The sequence below is a fragment of the Pinus tabuliformis genome, chromosome 2_1, assembly GCF_031772625.1.
Source record: "Pinus tabuliformis cultivar Carrire ecotype Pingquan chromosome 2_1, CPIR1, whole genome shotgun sequence".
Lineage (NCBI taxonomy): Eukaryota > Viridiplantae > Streptophyta > Pinopsida > Pinales > Pinaceae > Pinus > Pinus tabuliformis.
Window position 1 is genome coordinate 466,596,309 of NC_142299.1, and position 16,771 is coordinate 466,613,079.

Below are 16,771 nucleotides of genomic sequence, written 5' to 3' on the forward strand. Positions count from 1 at the left end.
CACATATTCCAAGGCCCTAAAATGCCCTAGACTAGTTGATGTTCCTATGAAAAAAATAAAAAGTCTAGTTCATTTTAATTTAAGAACTCATTTTATTTAGTTGTCGTTTAGGAAAAGGGAAATGGAAGTGAAACTTATGGTATTTTGGCAAAAGAAATCAATAGAAAACCTAGGCTACATGAAAATGCAACTCTTCTTTTTCTTTGATGACAAGAGGCTTCTATAAGGGTTCTACGAACTTAATAAAGAAAAAACTCTTTTTTTCCTTTTTTTCAATTTGGCACTCGTACATTCAAAATCTAACAAAAAGAACTAAATGACGTCCAAAATTCATCTAACCTAATTCACACTAGCATCCAAATGAAAGATTAAAAAAGAAATCTAAATGTGGGAAAACGTGATAAAAGATTATTGTTTTGAGGCTTCTGCGATTTGTATTTTTTGTAGAGTTTTTTTCCGGGATTATCGCATCCATAATTATTTGTATTGACGTTTTGAGCCATCCACCATGGCTTATCATCAAGATAGATCAAAAAATATATAAACTAGATCTCAACGGAATGAATAAATAGAGGTGTGAGATAGTCATGGAACGGGAATGATGGTAGCTGACATGTCTTAGGTCAGGTTAATTAATAATTAATAAAACTTAAGAATTATTATAGTTAGTAATTTTATAAGAATAATTGAATTTTAAATTAAGGTTGAAATGATTTTAATTATAATTATAATTAATATTAATTTTATTTAATAATAATATAGAATTTTATTAAAAAAAATATTATAATATTAATATTTAATCCAAAAAAATTATTTTATTTTTAATTAATTTTACAATATGATTAAAATTCTTAGAAGTATATAGAATTCTTAGATTTTTTTTATTTTATTTTTTATTTTTTAATAGAATTAATTGAATTAAATATTGAAAAATAATTTTAATTATAATTAATATTAATATTAATTTTATTATTTTAGAATTTAATTAAGAATATTATTAAAATTTCTATAATATTAATATTTAATCCAATTTTTCAATGGAATCAATAGAATTTAAGATAAAAAAATATATAAATTTAAATTTAATTAATTCTAATCAATTTTAATTTAAATATAATTTTATTAGGAATATTATTAGAACTTTTAATTTAATAATGTTAATGTTAATATTAATGTTGCTTCAAATTATTAAATATATTTTGGATTTAAGATTAAAATAAATAAAAATAATTCTAATTGATTAATTTTAATATAGAATTTTTTTTTTTCCCCTAGGAAAAAGTCGTAATTTTATTCATGTTGATAAAATTACATTTTGCAGATGCCATGAGGCATATTCAAATGGCTGAACCTGTGGTAGCAGGCAGCATATAAAAAGAAACACAAAATAGCATATGACTGTTCCTGTAAAGACAGGAAGCTACAACAATAGAAATAAAATTAAAATGTACCAGCAAGGCTAAACTTTTCTACCCTTCTTCTTCTCTACCCGTCTCCAACCACCAGTGTCGGGGCTGGGTGAAATAACAGCTAGCTGATTTTCCATTGGGGTCAGTTGAAGTTCTTTGTCAGATTCTGAGCCCTCAGATCCATGGGCCCGCTTGATGCCGCTTGTTTCCATTTGTGGCTCTTGTTGCAGATCTGTAATATGTGGCCCCAAGTTAGTAGTTGGGGCATTCTCTTCCTGAGTATGTGTCTGATTCATCTGAGGATCAGATTCTGTCTGGTTCCCTGTAGGTTGTACATTTATGTCTTCTTCTTCCAATGGTTCGGTGTGCTGCCATCCTTTCGGTTTTTTCTGGTGTTTCTTGGTTCTCCTGGGGTCCTTTTGAGCAAAAGGGCAGTTATACTGAAGGTGTCATGTTTGCGTGCATCCCCTGCATCGGAACGCTGTGTTCTCATAGTCGAGCTGTTGTATCCATTAAGAATTATTGAAGTTCAGCGTGATGTGGTCAGGTAGCCCCTCGCTCAGATCCACTTCTACACATATTCTGGCAAATGTAAATATGCCCCGGATGGCTCTGTCTTCATCCATTTTTAGGAATTTCCCAAGGGAATTCCCAATGGCAGCTAATACTTTATGATGCCAAAAGTGTAGAGGAAGACCATGTAGCCTTACCCAAACCGGCATCGTTAAGACTTTCATTGTATTGGCATCGAAATCAGGAAACCAGGGGGTGAGGAAGAGGCCAGCACTGCCCCAGAACCAAGGACCCTGATTAATAATGTTGTCTCGTTCTTGTTCTGTATTGAATCTAACTATGAAATACCCTTTGGGGCATAGGTAAATTTCACAGTTTGATGTCCATGTTGTAAAGATCCATTGATGTAGGGCATCTGATTTTGGCCAGAAACCATTAAATCTACAGATAACTGCATTTTCAGATAAATCAGTGTGTAGACTAATTACCTCCGGCATGGATAATTGTAACGTTGGCGGTTCTGGCTTTTGTTCAACAATGTATGGTCCTGGTAACTCTGTTGGTGGTGCTGTTTTATTTTCCATTTTTTTCCCTTTCACTGCATCCCGAAAAGTACCGGTATTTTTTGAGCTGGTACCAGTGCTTCCACCACGCAGTCAAAGATTAAGAATAATGGTTGAATCGTTGGCAATGTCGTAGTGCTGGAGTGTATGGTCGTCCTGCATACTGAAACCAGAGTATATAAGATTTTGAAAATGAGCTGGGGTTCCAAGGTGTCCTTGGATCTTCTCTTTTAACGTGTGTATGCTCATCTCCTTACTGAGCCTCATGCATAAATGTTTGCCCTCAATCGATCTGATGAATATCTGGATCAGATCTGCATTCATGAGGAGTAGGCCCCGATTCACTGGCTTATGAGTCAGATCTGGCGAAATGGTTGCAGATCTAGGGTTCTTATATCTTCCCATTATGGGAGAGAGATGTCCGCCTCCAACCAGCGATTTACCCGGTGCTGCCTTAGCAGGTTCGGTGTGAAATGTGGTGGATCCGGAACTATCAGTCTTGTGGTTGTGCGATCCGTTTGATCCAGACCCAAATACGCACCATTTACCCTTCTGTTGCCCTATCGTCCATTGCCCCTTCTGTTGCCCCATCGTCCTGTAGATCTGAAGATTCGGAACTTGATAGTTATCCTCAGCTTTCTTCCGGTGCTCGCAGACGGCATGGATGGTATGCGTGATGTCCGTTGGGAAGCCCCAGATCTGGCCATCCGCTTGGTTCTTATTCAGGGGGTTCGTTGAACAGAGTTCTACTGCCCTGTCCAGGAGATCAATCAGGGGATTAAAAGCGCATTCCGCAGCGAGAACCTTCCGTATGCTGCCTTGCTGAGAACAGATCTGCGTATAACCGTGAAGGATATGTGGCTCCTCCATTTCCAGCCAATTCTGGGGAGATCCAGCCCCTGCGAGAACGCCTGCATCGAAAACCCTAGCGCGAGGAGCCATTCTTTCCTCAGATCCGTTGAATTAACTTCAAGTTACAGTAACTCTCAAATAATATAGAATTTTTATTAAGAATATCATTAAATTTTTAAATTCTTACAATTTTTTTCTTAATTTGGTTTTAGAAAATTTTAAGAATATATAAATATCTTAGATTTTTTTTGGATTTTTAATTAAATTCAAGATTAAAGATTGAAATAATTAAAAATTAAAATTAGGGTTGTGATTAATTAAGAGTGAGGTGTAGAGAGAGAGAAGTAAGGTTAGAGATGAGGGTGAAAGGTCCACTAAAAAGAGGATATGTTAGGAGAGGGCGATTTAGGAGGTTAAGGTAGGAATCCAATTGTCACTTATTTTCCATCCTTCATCACGATTGAGGTTGTTCGGGTGTTTGCCTATTTCTATGGCTTCTCTAAAAAATTTTATGGTGATAATGATCGAATTTGGCCACCACACTGGAGTCTTCAATATAGACATGATGATTGGTTTTACTGGAATGTTTAGCCAAAGTTGAGGTTTTTGAGCAATTGTGTTTTATGTCAGTAGCATGTTCTTGAATCCTAGTTAGGATAGACCATCCGGTTTCCCATATGTAGGTTTTTCCGCATGAACAAGGAACCATGTAAACTCCTTTGTGGAATTTGATATCAACGAAATCTTTAACTGATTTAAGGCATCTGTTGATGGTATTCATGGGTTTAAAGGTGGTTCTAATATTGTTCTTCTTTAAAATATACACAATTTTGTTTGTAGCTCCTAATATGTAGGGGAGGTAAACCTTAACCACATGATCATCCAGAGTTTGTTTGTTTTTGGGATTCTCAGCATTCTTAAAGGCTTTGATCACTTGGTGTTTATTGTATCCATTCTTTTTTAGTACATTCATAAGATGGTTTTTCTCTTTCTCGAAGTGATCCTGATATGAAATACGTACAACCCTGGTTGCTAGAGTGTTGAGAACACCAATTTTCTGGGGAGGATGGTGGTGAGATTTGGCATGTGGCTAATGTTCCGTGTGGGTTTTCTGATAGACCTGGTGAGATATGGAACCATCCTGGTTTCTATTGATTAGGATGTCAAGAAAGGGAAGGCTGTCGTTTTCCTCCATTTCCATGGGAAACTTGATGGAATTAGATTGATTGTTTAGGTGTTGCAAAAACATGTTTAATTTTTCTTTCCCATGGGGCCAAATAATGAAAGTGTCATCAAAAAATCTTTTCCAAAGTTTGGGTTTTAATGGGGAAGATTCAATGGCTCTGGTTTCAAAGTCCTCCATAAAGAGATTGGCAATGATAGGAGATAGAGGAGATCCCATGGCTACACCACAAGTTTGTTCATAAATTTCATCTTTAAAGCTGAAGAAAGTTGATTTGAGACAAACCTCAATTAATTGGGCCGTGTCAGAGTTTGTGATTTTATGGACCACTTTCATGGCTTCATCTATGGGAATGTTGGTGTATAGAGATTTAACATCAAAACTGACTAATATGTCATTCAGGTTTTTTTGGTCAGCCTCAACAAATTCAAGAAAAGAAAAAAATTTATTTTCCATATCTGTACATGATTGTTCAAATACAACTTAGCATATATATACGACTGTTCAGATACAATTTAGCATATATACATGACTTTATGTGAAGTAACTAGTGTATACACAATTTTCTTTGGAAGAAACTACATCAAATGTCTACAACAAAAAGTGTGTATAAAAAGAAAACTAAGGGAAAATAAAAGAGAGCCTAGATTTGAAAGATCAGGCTGGATGACCAAATTACTCAAGACTTAAGAAGGCTGAAAAAATGAAGAAAAAACAAACTAAAAACCCAGATCAAAGAAAACAACCCTTCTAGGGAATACTTGATGGTATTCCCTAGCAGAGTCACTAATTTTGTTGGTATAAAATAATCCCTAAGACTAAGGGTTGAAAGCCTCAACAAAAAGGAAAAAACCAATCAACAAAGAAGACTCAATCCAGTATGTCAAACATTCAAATTATTAAATATGGACTTAGGAACGTACCTGGGGGTCCTACGTTTGAAGATGTTCCCATAAGGTCCAAATGCTCTGCTTCCTCCAAGATGTGTAGACCTTCAAGTCAATCATAGAAGCATAGATAGAATATATAATTCAAATTACATGCATAAGAATATGTTAGATCATCATATATTGCAAATTAGACTATCATTCATAAGATGACAACATATATCGGGAACAAGACATGAGCTTCTTTATTGATGGATAACAATAAGTATATGATAGATACAACCTGATCCTGGCCAAAGAAAATCATGAATCCTTCCTCTAGATATGTCCACCCCAAACCATAAAGAAAATATCTCTAATAGATGTAAGAAGATGTTATATAAGGAGACTGAGCATCTCTACAAAGGAAACCAGGATTTCCTAGAGACTGGGAGTGGTGGAAGCATAGGAAAAGTAGACTTAATTTGAGGAAAAACATGTGTAATATCGATATCTGTCTTCTCTTATGAATTAGGCATACCTAAGGGCATGGCAAATTTTAAGGATGGAAGTTTATCTTAAAGTTTAGAAACCTTGGCGAATCTTACTAGTCCCTAATATGAAAATTGTATAAATTTTGGTGATATTTTTGTAGAAATATTTAGCTTTCCAATGATTTTATATTAGTATTATATAATATTTTGGCGATTTTTAAGGTAAACTAACATTGTACTATAAAATTTGGGCGAAACATTTTAGAAAAAAGTGGAAATTTGTGAATCTTTTTTATTGGAAAAGGCATGGAAAATTATCCCGCATGTGAATATTAGCCCCTAAAAGTTTCCCTACCCAAGGGGTGTATATATACCATCTCAAATTGGTTATTTTATTTAGGCTAAGGGCTCCTGTAGGTAGGATCTTGGTAAAACCAAAAACCCTACCCAAAAAATAGCATTTTATTTTATTTTTTCATATTTAAAAATGTATACATGGGTATAGTGTTATGGGACCTGTGTGTGTATGATTTTTTGTGTGGGAAGAGTCGCGTATGGAATTTCCAATATTTTTTTTTAATATAAACTCAATTCTGCAAGGGTAAAGGGACTGACGAAGGCCATAAAACAGAAACAGGTCTATAGGAGTGTCGAATGATGTTATAACAATTTTGTTAATCAAATATGATTTGGACAATTTCAACCACCATTTTCTAGAGTAAATAAAGATCCTCAATATTTTAATCAACCTTGGTATAATCCTCATATCAAACAAGGAGAAAGAATACCTTCTTCTCAATTTTCTAATGATCCACAAACTTGGCAACCATCTATTCAAAATTCTTAGAATTATACACTTCCTTACAATCGATAATTCTATTCCAATCCACAAGTTTTTCCTAATCAATGGCCTATAAAACAATTTAATCAACCATATCAAAAATGGCCACAACAAAAATTACTCCCTCCACCACAAATACATAATTTTAATCAAGCACCAAAACCAAATCAAGTACTCACTCAATCATATCAAAATCCAAACATTAGGGTGATTCAGGTAAATCAACAACCACAATCAAATCAAGTTGTTCAATTAATTCAAGTAATGTACACTAATGAATCAGGTGAATCTTCAACTCTTATTGTTGTTTCATTTAACTATCAATCTACATTTTTAAGATTAGATGTCATTTTAGAAGATCCCATGCCACTTAGAATTAAGAATGTGAGTGAAGAAAGGAAACAACCTAGTGAAGAAAAACATCAATCTAATGTGGAGAAGAAAGAATATTTACTATTGAACTCTCAAGATTCAAATCAAACATAAAATAAAAAATCTGATCATTCTCAATCTCCACTGTTTCTTGAAGGGCTTACAAAGGCTAGGATAATTATACAACCATGTTTTCATATCCTAGAAGAATTGAAAAATCTGTACATAAAAGTCCCTATAATCCAAGCAATCAAGGATATACCAATTTATAACAAGGCTATAAGGGATTTACGTATTAAGAAACCATGAAGAAACAAATGAGATCCTCCTAATAGCCAAGTGACTAGTCAATTATCTAAAATTATGCTTGGAAAAACTTTAAGTTTGAAACATGGGGATCCTAGTACTCCTGTTGTGCAAGTACAAATAGGAAAGGTGGTCACTCCAAATACTATAATTGATCTTGGAGTAGCCATTAATTTGATTACTAATGAAATTATGAGGATCTTAAATATTCAAAATCTCATTAGGCAAACCCCAACCTTATTACGAATGGCTAATAGGTACATCGTTAAACTAGAGGGTATTTTAGAAGATATTATTATCATAATAGATTCATGGGAATATCCTATTTATTTTCTTATTTTGCACACAAAAATTGGTATAAGAGGATATCTAGTAATCTTAAGAAGACCTTGGTTAGAAATTACAAATACTTATATTAAATTCCACTAAGGAGATATGACAATTTCTCAAGAAGAATCAGTGAAGAAAATAGAGTTATACCCTCCTACAAATCCATTGAAGAAATTGAGGAACCATTATGGATTCATGTAGATGATAAAAATTATTATCTTGATGAAAATACCACACACATTCTTACTATAGAAATAGCATTAACTTTGAAATAACCAATTGAAGATAGAATGATATCTAATTATCTGCAAAACATTTATTCCTCTTTAATTGAAATCAGAGAATTCAACAACCAAGAAGAAAAAGTTCAACAAAATCCAATTCATGAATCAAGTTCATCACAAAATTTATCTATTGATTATCCTAAATTTATTTCAGAAGAATGGAGTGAACATAAATATATGAAAGAACATTTTATTGAAGAATATGTAAGTTCTATAATTAAATAAATTAAATTATTTCAAGGAAAGACACTTAATATCAACAATTAACTACAACCAATTCAATAATAGAAATTGCAAGAATTGTTGCAGAAAAAATAAACAACATTTGAATGGGATTATAAAGACATGATAAGAATATATCCTTCAATTTTCATGGACATATTTATATTTTGGGTGGAGCTCTTCTTATTAGGAAGCCATAACATAGAATGAACCAAAGTCTTAAATATATTGTAAAAGAGGAATTACAAAAACTACTAACAACAAGATTTATTTATCCTATCTCTGATAGTGAATGAGTTTCATCACTTGTTATAGTTTCAAAAAAAGGGGGAAATTGAGAATTTGTATATACTACAAAACACTCAATAAATCTACTCAAAAGGATCATATTCGACTGTTATTTATTGATCAAGTTTTGCACACTTTGGAAGCGAAAAAAGTATTTCTCCTTTTAGATGGTTTTAGCAGGTATACTTAGATATAGATTGCTCCCAATGACCAAGATAAAACTACACTTACTTCCCCTGAGTAAAGTTTGTTTATAAATTCTTTCCATTTGGATAGTGTAATGCACCTGCAACATTTCAACGAGTTATTCTTAGTATCTTTTCTAACCTTATTCCATAAAATGTTGATGTTTTCATGGATGACTTCATCACTTTTGGAGATGAGTTTGAAGAAGCTTTGAATAGATTAGAAAAAGTCCTAAAAACATGCATTTAATATCATCTTTCATTAAGTAATAAAAAATGTCTCTTGATCATGAATGAGGGGATTTCATTAAAACATCATTTTTCACCTCAAGGAATAAAGATAGACCTTGAAAAAAAATGTGATTAAAAATATACCTATTCTTGTGAAGCAAAAGGATGTGAAAAGTTCCTTAGATCATGATGGATATTATCAAAGGTTTTCTCAAAATTTTATCAACATATATTCACCATTGTTTTTATTTCTTACCAAAGATGTTGAATTTGTTTTGAAAACAAATTGTCAACAATCGTTAGAAACTTTAAAAGAAAAATTGACCATTGCCCCTATTTTTACAAGGACCGAATTGGAAATTACCATTTCATATATATTTTTATGCTTCTGATAAAAATTTTGGTTTTGTTTTAGGATGGAAAGGATATGTAGCAATTCATGCCATTTATTATATCAACAAAAATCTTGCACATGTAGAGCTTAATCACATCATGATGGAAAAAGAGTTTTTGGGAGTAGTGTATGCGATTAATAAATTTAGACACTACATCACATGATATCCTACTTTTGTACACGCAAATCATTTATCCATGAAATATCTAATGAATAAACCTATTATTAGTGGCATAATAACTCGCTGGATTTTACTTCTTCAAGAATTTGATATGACTATACTTGATAAACCTAATCATGAGAATATGGTTGTGGATTTGTTTTCAAGGATTAATAGGGAGAAAGTAGATGAGCCATTGGATGATTCCTTCCGGAAGAAAATTTATTTGTAGTTTCAATTATGACACCTTGGTTTGTAGATATAGCAAACTATCTGGTGGCACACAAGCTGCCTCAACATTTTTCATCTAGGCAAAATAATGCTTTGATTAAAAAAGTTCACCTTATACTTGGATAAAAGGATATCTATTCAATATGGGACCAAACCAAATTCTTGGAAGATGCGTTAAATAAGATGGATTATATGACATCCTAAAGGATTTTCATGATGAGCAATGTTGTGGTCATTTTGCCACGACAAGAATTGCAATGAAAGTACTCTTTGTGTTGGGTCCCTATAATACTAGTGATTACCCCATTACTATTGTAGTTGTACCCCTTATTAATATTTTTGTGCCCCTATTATCCCCATATTGTTATTACTGTGCCCCATAGAATCCCTCTATTGTTATTTTTGTGGCTTTATATTATTATTGTTAGGTCGGCAGGGTTATATTGTGACTCCTTATACTCCTATATATAGAAAGGAGGTTTTGTCATTTGAATCATCCAAGAATTGTTCATTTATGTAATGTAAAGGAGGTTTCCCCCTCGAAGAGGCTGAATTCTAAGGCGTTGATCTATCTTTTTCTTGAGCTGGTTTCATAACATTTGGTATCAGAGCTTTGGATTCTAGGGTTTCGCTGCTCCAAACAAGTCATCGTGGCATTTTCGCTAGAACTTTTTTTCTACGATGTTTCAGAAGCTAAAGAAAAAACACATTTGAGAAGACATCGCGCTGAATCTCAGATCCAAATTTCGAAGCTTTTCACACTATATTTGCAGAGATATGATCTGAGGAAGTTGGTCTTTTTGCAGATTCTTGAATTACATTCCAAACAGGTGACCTGGGGAAAATCGTCATAACTTTCTCTCTGAGCATTGGATTGAAATTTAATAAGAAGATACAAAAGGAGGACAGACTGTAGTTTCTTGTATATCTTTTTCAGAGCCAAAGGTCGAAATAGGGACACATGGCACGTCGTACAAGTTAGCTCTACTGAACTAGTCTATAATCAGGTCACTATGGGAGATTTGACATAACTCTTCCTTGGAGAATCCAATTGGGATCAGACTGGTGGCATTGGAAAGAGGACATAGAGGGATACTACAGGTCACAATTTCAGAACTGGATGATCAGAAATTACAAAGATACACCAGAGGCAATATCTAGCTCCTACAAAGTGAAAAAAGGTGTGTAGATTTTTTTAAATTTTTGCTTAAGCTTGGTTTGAAAAATTATTTTGAAGGAATTCAAAGGGCATAGTAGAGCATTGTTATCGTTAAATGATGCCCAGAGGAAAGAAAATGAAAACACCTAGTAAGCAACCTGAAAGCAGTAGCATGACTCATGAAGAAGAGGAAGAAATGCTACATGATATATCAAAATTACAAGACCAAGTGCAATAAATGTAAGTCTCACAAAAGCTAACAGAAGCTAAGATAAATGGAATGGAATCTGAGATAAATGGCGTGGAAGCTAAGATGAATGGCATGGAAGCTAAGATGGACGATTGGAAGACAGATTTGAAGACAGACATGGAAGAATTGAAGATAAATATGAATACGTTGCTACAAGAAATGGTCACTAATGGTGAAAGGGTAGTAAAGGAAACTCATGATGAGAACAAAAGAAATGTTAATCATGATTCCATAGACCCTATTGTTGGATCGAAGACCCACCATATTCCAAAAATCGATATGAGTAAGTTTGATGGCAAGGATCCCGCAACATGGATATTACAGATGGAGCAATTTTTTGATCTCAATAATGTGCAAAACACACAAAAGGTACGTATTGCAACTTTATATTTGGAACCAAATCAATTTGTATGGTATCAATGGCTTTTCTCTCGTAAACAAATTATCACTTGGGCAATTTTTACGGAAGAATTGACAGCACATTATGAGGATACAAAAAGCAACACATTTTTTAGCCAATTGATAAGTCTCAAACAAAAGGGTTTAATAATGGAGCACATTGAGGAGTTCCAAAAATTGAACATAAGGGTAAAAAATATTCCAGAGGAGCATAGGATTGATGTGTTCATAAGGAATTTAAAGGATAATATCCAACATGATGTTCGCCTTTGGGAACCTGATTCATTAGAGAAGGCATTCAGGTTAGCAAGAAAAATGGAAAGCAAAATTATGGTAACCAGGAAGCACACCAATCACAACTATAAAGATGGAAGTGTTGTTGCCCCTAGTCTTCCACAACCTATAAGGTTGACACCACAACAATTGGAAGAAAAAAGAGCAAAAGGGCTTTGTTACAGTTGTGATAGCAAATACACTAAAGGTCATAAGTGTGCTGAGAAGAAATTATTCTACATAGATTGTGAAGAGGAAGAAGAAAAGGAGCAAGAAAGGTCAAAAGAAGAGGATATACTCCAAGAAAAAAGCCTAGATAAAGAAGAAATGAATCCGACCATATCTTGTAATTCATTGGCAGGAATTACCACTCCTCAAACCATCAAGATAGAAGGACAAATCAAGAAGAAAAAGGTAATAGTGTTGATTGATTCAGGAAGTACCCACAATTTTATTCATTGTAAGGTAGCAAAACAATTGAATTGCTTCTTATATCCAGCACCAAAGTGTCAAGTGATGGTTGCAAATGGAGGAACAATAAATTTCTCGGGAAAGTGCCATAATATCAAGCTATTCATGGGAGAATATGTATTGACTAGCCCAATGCTTTCCATTCCAATGGGAGGTGCTGATGTTGTACTAGGAGTCCAATGGCTACAATCCTTGGGTACAATAGATTTTAATTTTCAAGAACTTTTCATGAAATTTTATGTGGAAGGAAAGGAAGTTGAATTAAGGGGTATTGCAGGGAAACCGGGAAAGATAATCAGCTCTAACAGTATGACAAAGCTTCTAAAAAAGGAACAAAGAGGTGTAATTGCACAATTATGTTCGCTAGATGTTTCCACATTGGAATCATCTATTTCTCCAGATCTCCAAAAAGTCTTGGACAATCATTCCAAGGTATTTGAGACTCCCAAAGGTCTCCCACCTATTCGTGATCATGATCATGCTATTCATCTTATTCCAGGAAGTGTTCCTCCAAACATCAGTCCGTACAGATATCCCTATGCCCAAAAGAGTGAAATTGAACGTATGGTTGCAGAAATGCTAGAGGGTGGTATAATTCAACCGAGTCAAAGTTTTTTCTCTACTCCAGTAGTATTGATGCAGAAGAAGGATGGATCATGGCGCATGTGTCCGGATTATAGGGAGCTCAACAAGCTCACTATTAAAGATAAGTTTCCCATTCCTGTCATTGATGAATTACTGGATGAATTGCATGGATCAATTTACTTCACCAAGTTGGATTTTCGTTCAGGATATCATCAAATCAGAATGAAGACTGAAGACATTCTGAAAACAACATTTAGAACTCATGAGGGTCATTATGAATTTTTGGTCATGCCTTTTGGCCTTACCAATGCACCTTCAACATTTCAAGGTTTGATGAATTCAATTTTCAAACCATTCCTTAGAAAATTTGTGTTAGTATTTTTTGATGATATACTAATCTACAGCAAGTCTTGGAAGGATCATGTTGAACATGTTGACAGGGTGCTACAACTATTGGAGGAGAAACAATTATATGCAAAAAGATCCAAATGTTTCTTTGGAGTACAAGAGGTGGAATATCTGGGTCATATTGTATCTCATGACGGAGTTAAGGTAGACCCTAGCAAAATTAAAGCCATTAAGGAATGGAAAATTCCCACATTCATAAAGCATCTGCGAGGATTTCTCAAGTTGACAGGGTATTATCGCAAGTTTGTTAAGAATTATGGGAGAATAGCAACACCTCTAACAACATTATTGAAGAAAGATGCATTTTCATGGACTCCAGAAGCAACAAAGGCATTCAAACATCTTAAAGAGGCAATGTGCCAAGCACCGGTCTTAGCTACACTGGACTTCACAAAAACCTTTATTGTGGAATGTGATGCTTCAAGAAATGGAATTGGTGTTGTTTTAATGCAAGATGAAAGACCCATTGCTTTTGAAAGTCATCCAATCAAGGGAAAGTTTTTACATAAAGCTATTTATGAGAAGGAAATGTTGGCAATACTCCATGCACTTAAGAAATGGCGACCCTACCTAATGGGAAGACACTTCAAGGTAAAAACGGATCATGATAGCCTTAAATAATTTTTAGAACAAAGATTATCCTCTGAAGAGCAACAAAAGTGGGTCACAAAGATGTTGGGTTATGACTTTGAAATCATCTACAAAAAAGGGAAGCAAAATGTGGTGGCAGATGCACTCTCAAGAAAGGATGAGGATGTGGAAGCATTTTTGTGTGCCATTTCTATTATCCAACCAGATTGGATAAACGAAGCAAGGGAGGAATGGAAGAATGACGAAGAAGTGTGGGCACTTATTCGAAAGTTACAACAAGATTCCAGTATGTCTGATACATTTAGTTGGCAAAATGATTTGTTATGGTACAAATATCACTTATACCTCTGTAAGAATTCCCAGCTAAAACAAAATATTCTTATGGAATTGCACACTTCTCTCTTAGGAGGGCACTTAGGATTTTTAAAAACTTACCACAGGGTTAAGAAGGAATTTTTTTGGGATGGCCTTAAATCAGATATTCAAAAGTTTGTGGCAGAAATTTTGGTTTGCCAACAAAATAAAGTTGAAACAATTAAGACACCGGGTATATTACAACCTTTATCCATTCCAATCCAACGTTGGGAGGAGGTTTCAATGGATTTTATCACAGGTTTACCCAAGTCTGAGGGAAAGAGTGTCATCATGGTGGTAGTTGACAGACTTATCAATTATGCACACTTTTGTGCATTATCACATCCATTTAAAGCCAGTATAGTTTCTACTGCATTTATGGAAACAATTCAAAAGCTACATGGAAACCCAAAGATTATTGTAAGTGACAGAGATCCCATTTTCACTGGAATTTTTTGGACAAAATTATTTTCTTGTCTTGGTACTCAGTTAGCTCATATCTCATCTTATCATCCTCAATCTGATGGGCAAACTGAGATAGTAAACAAATGTTTGGAAGGATATCTTCATTGCTTTGTATATGATAAACATACACAATGGGTCAAATGGTTGCCTCTGGCTGAATGGTGGTATAACACTTCCTTCCATACAGCAACAAAAATGACCCCATTTATGGCACTTTATGGGTATCAGCCACCATCCATCACATCATATTTAAGAAAAAATTCTAAGGTTCAAGCAGTGGAACATCACATTGAACATCAACAACAAGTCCTCCAACTCTTAAAGGATAACCCCGTGTTGGCACAGAATAGAATGAAACAACAGGCAGATCAACATCGTAGCGAAAGAAGTTTTGATGTAGGTGATTGGGTATTCCTACGGCTACAACCATATAAGCAAATGTCCCTCAAGAAAGCTAAGAAGGATAATAAATTATCACCAAAGTATTATGGTCCATACAAGGTGTTGCAAAAGATTGGTACTATGGCATACAAATTGGAGCTTCCTGCAGCTTCTCGATTGCACCCAGTTTTCCATGTTTCATGTTTAAAGAAGGTTATAGGCGACAAGCTCCCAGTTCAAACAATATTTCCAGAACTTGACGAGGAAGGAAAATTTATATTGGAACCTAAAGCAGTCACAGAAACAAGAACTCGACAACTACGAAATTGATCAATTTCGGAGTATCTTATCAGGTGGAAGAACTTATCCGCTGAAGATTCCACATGGGAGGATGAGAATTTTATACAGAAGCATCCAAAACTTCTCAAGCGTTGAGAACAATACTTTTTTGAAGGAGAGGGGCATGTTGGGTCCCTATAATACTAGTGATTACCCCATTACTATTGTAGTTGTACCCCTTATTAATATTGTTGTGCCCCTATTATCCCTATATTGTTATTACCGTGCCCCATAGAATCCCTCTATTATTATTTTTGTGGCTTTATATTATTATTGTTAGGTCGGCTGGGTTATATTGTGACTCCTTATACTCCTATATATAGAAAGGAGGTTTTGCCATTTGAATCATCCAATAATTGTTCATTTATGTAATGTAAAGGAGGTTGCCCCCTCGAAGAGGTTGAATTCTAAGGTGTTGATCTATCTTTTCTATCTTTTTCTTGAGCTGGTTTCATAACACTTTGTGAGATATTACAGAGCAACACTGCATAGAGACGCAAAGGATTATGCATGACATTGCAATACCTTTCAAAGAATGGAACAACCTATTGAAATAGAATAAATGACTCTGCAACCCCTAATTTCATTCGAACCATTTGAAAAATGGGGAATTGACTTTGTAGGACCATGTAATCCACCTTCAACTTAATATACTATACATATTAGTATGTATGGTCTATCTAACTAAATGTATGGAAGTGCAGCTATTGAAAAATATACAAGAAAAGAGAGTAGCATAATTCTTATATGACAACATATTTTCCAGATATGGAGTTCTCATAGAAATTGTATCAGATAGAGGAACACAATTCACATTGAGGCTAGTGGAAAATATCATGAATTTGTACAAGTTTAAGTTCCAAAAGACTACACCATAACATCCTCAAGATGATGGGAAAGTTGAAGTAAACAAGAAAGAAATAGAAAATATATTCACAAAAAAATTTAGTTTCACAGAAAGGATTGGGAAAACATATTTCCAAAAGTGGTATGGGCCTATCGGACCACATGGAGAACTTCAATTGGATTTACACCTTATGAAATAGTGTTCGGTAAAACTGTACTATTACCCGTTGAAATCGAAATTAAAATTTTCAAGACAACAATCAAGCTAGGTATGATTCTTTCTACATAACAAAAAGAAAGGATTGCTCAACGTAATAATTTAGATGAATACAAACAGTAAGCTATGTAGAACTTAGAAAGAAATCAACAACAAAGAGTTTGTTGGCATGACCATCACATTAAAGATAAATCATTTCAGCAAGTTGAATGGGCATTATTGTATGATTCAATATTCTAATATTTTAAGGGGAAACTAACTACGAGGTGGTTGGGACCCTATGAAGTTGAGCATTTGTATGAAAATGGA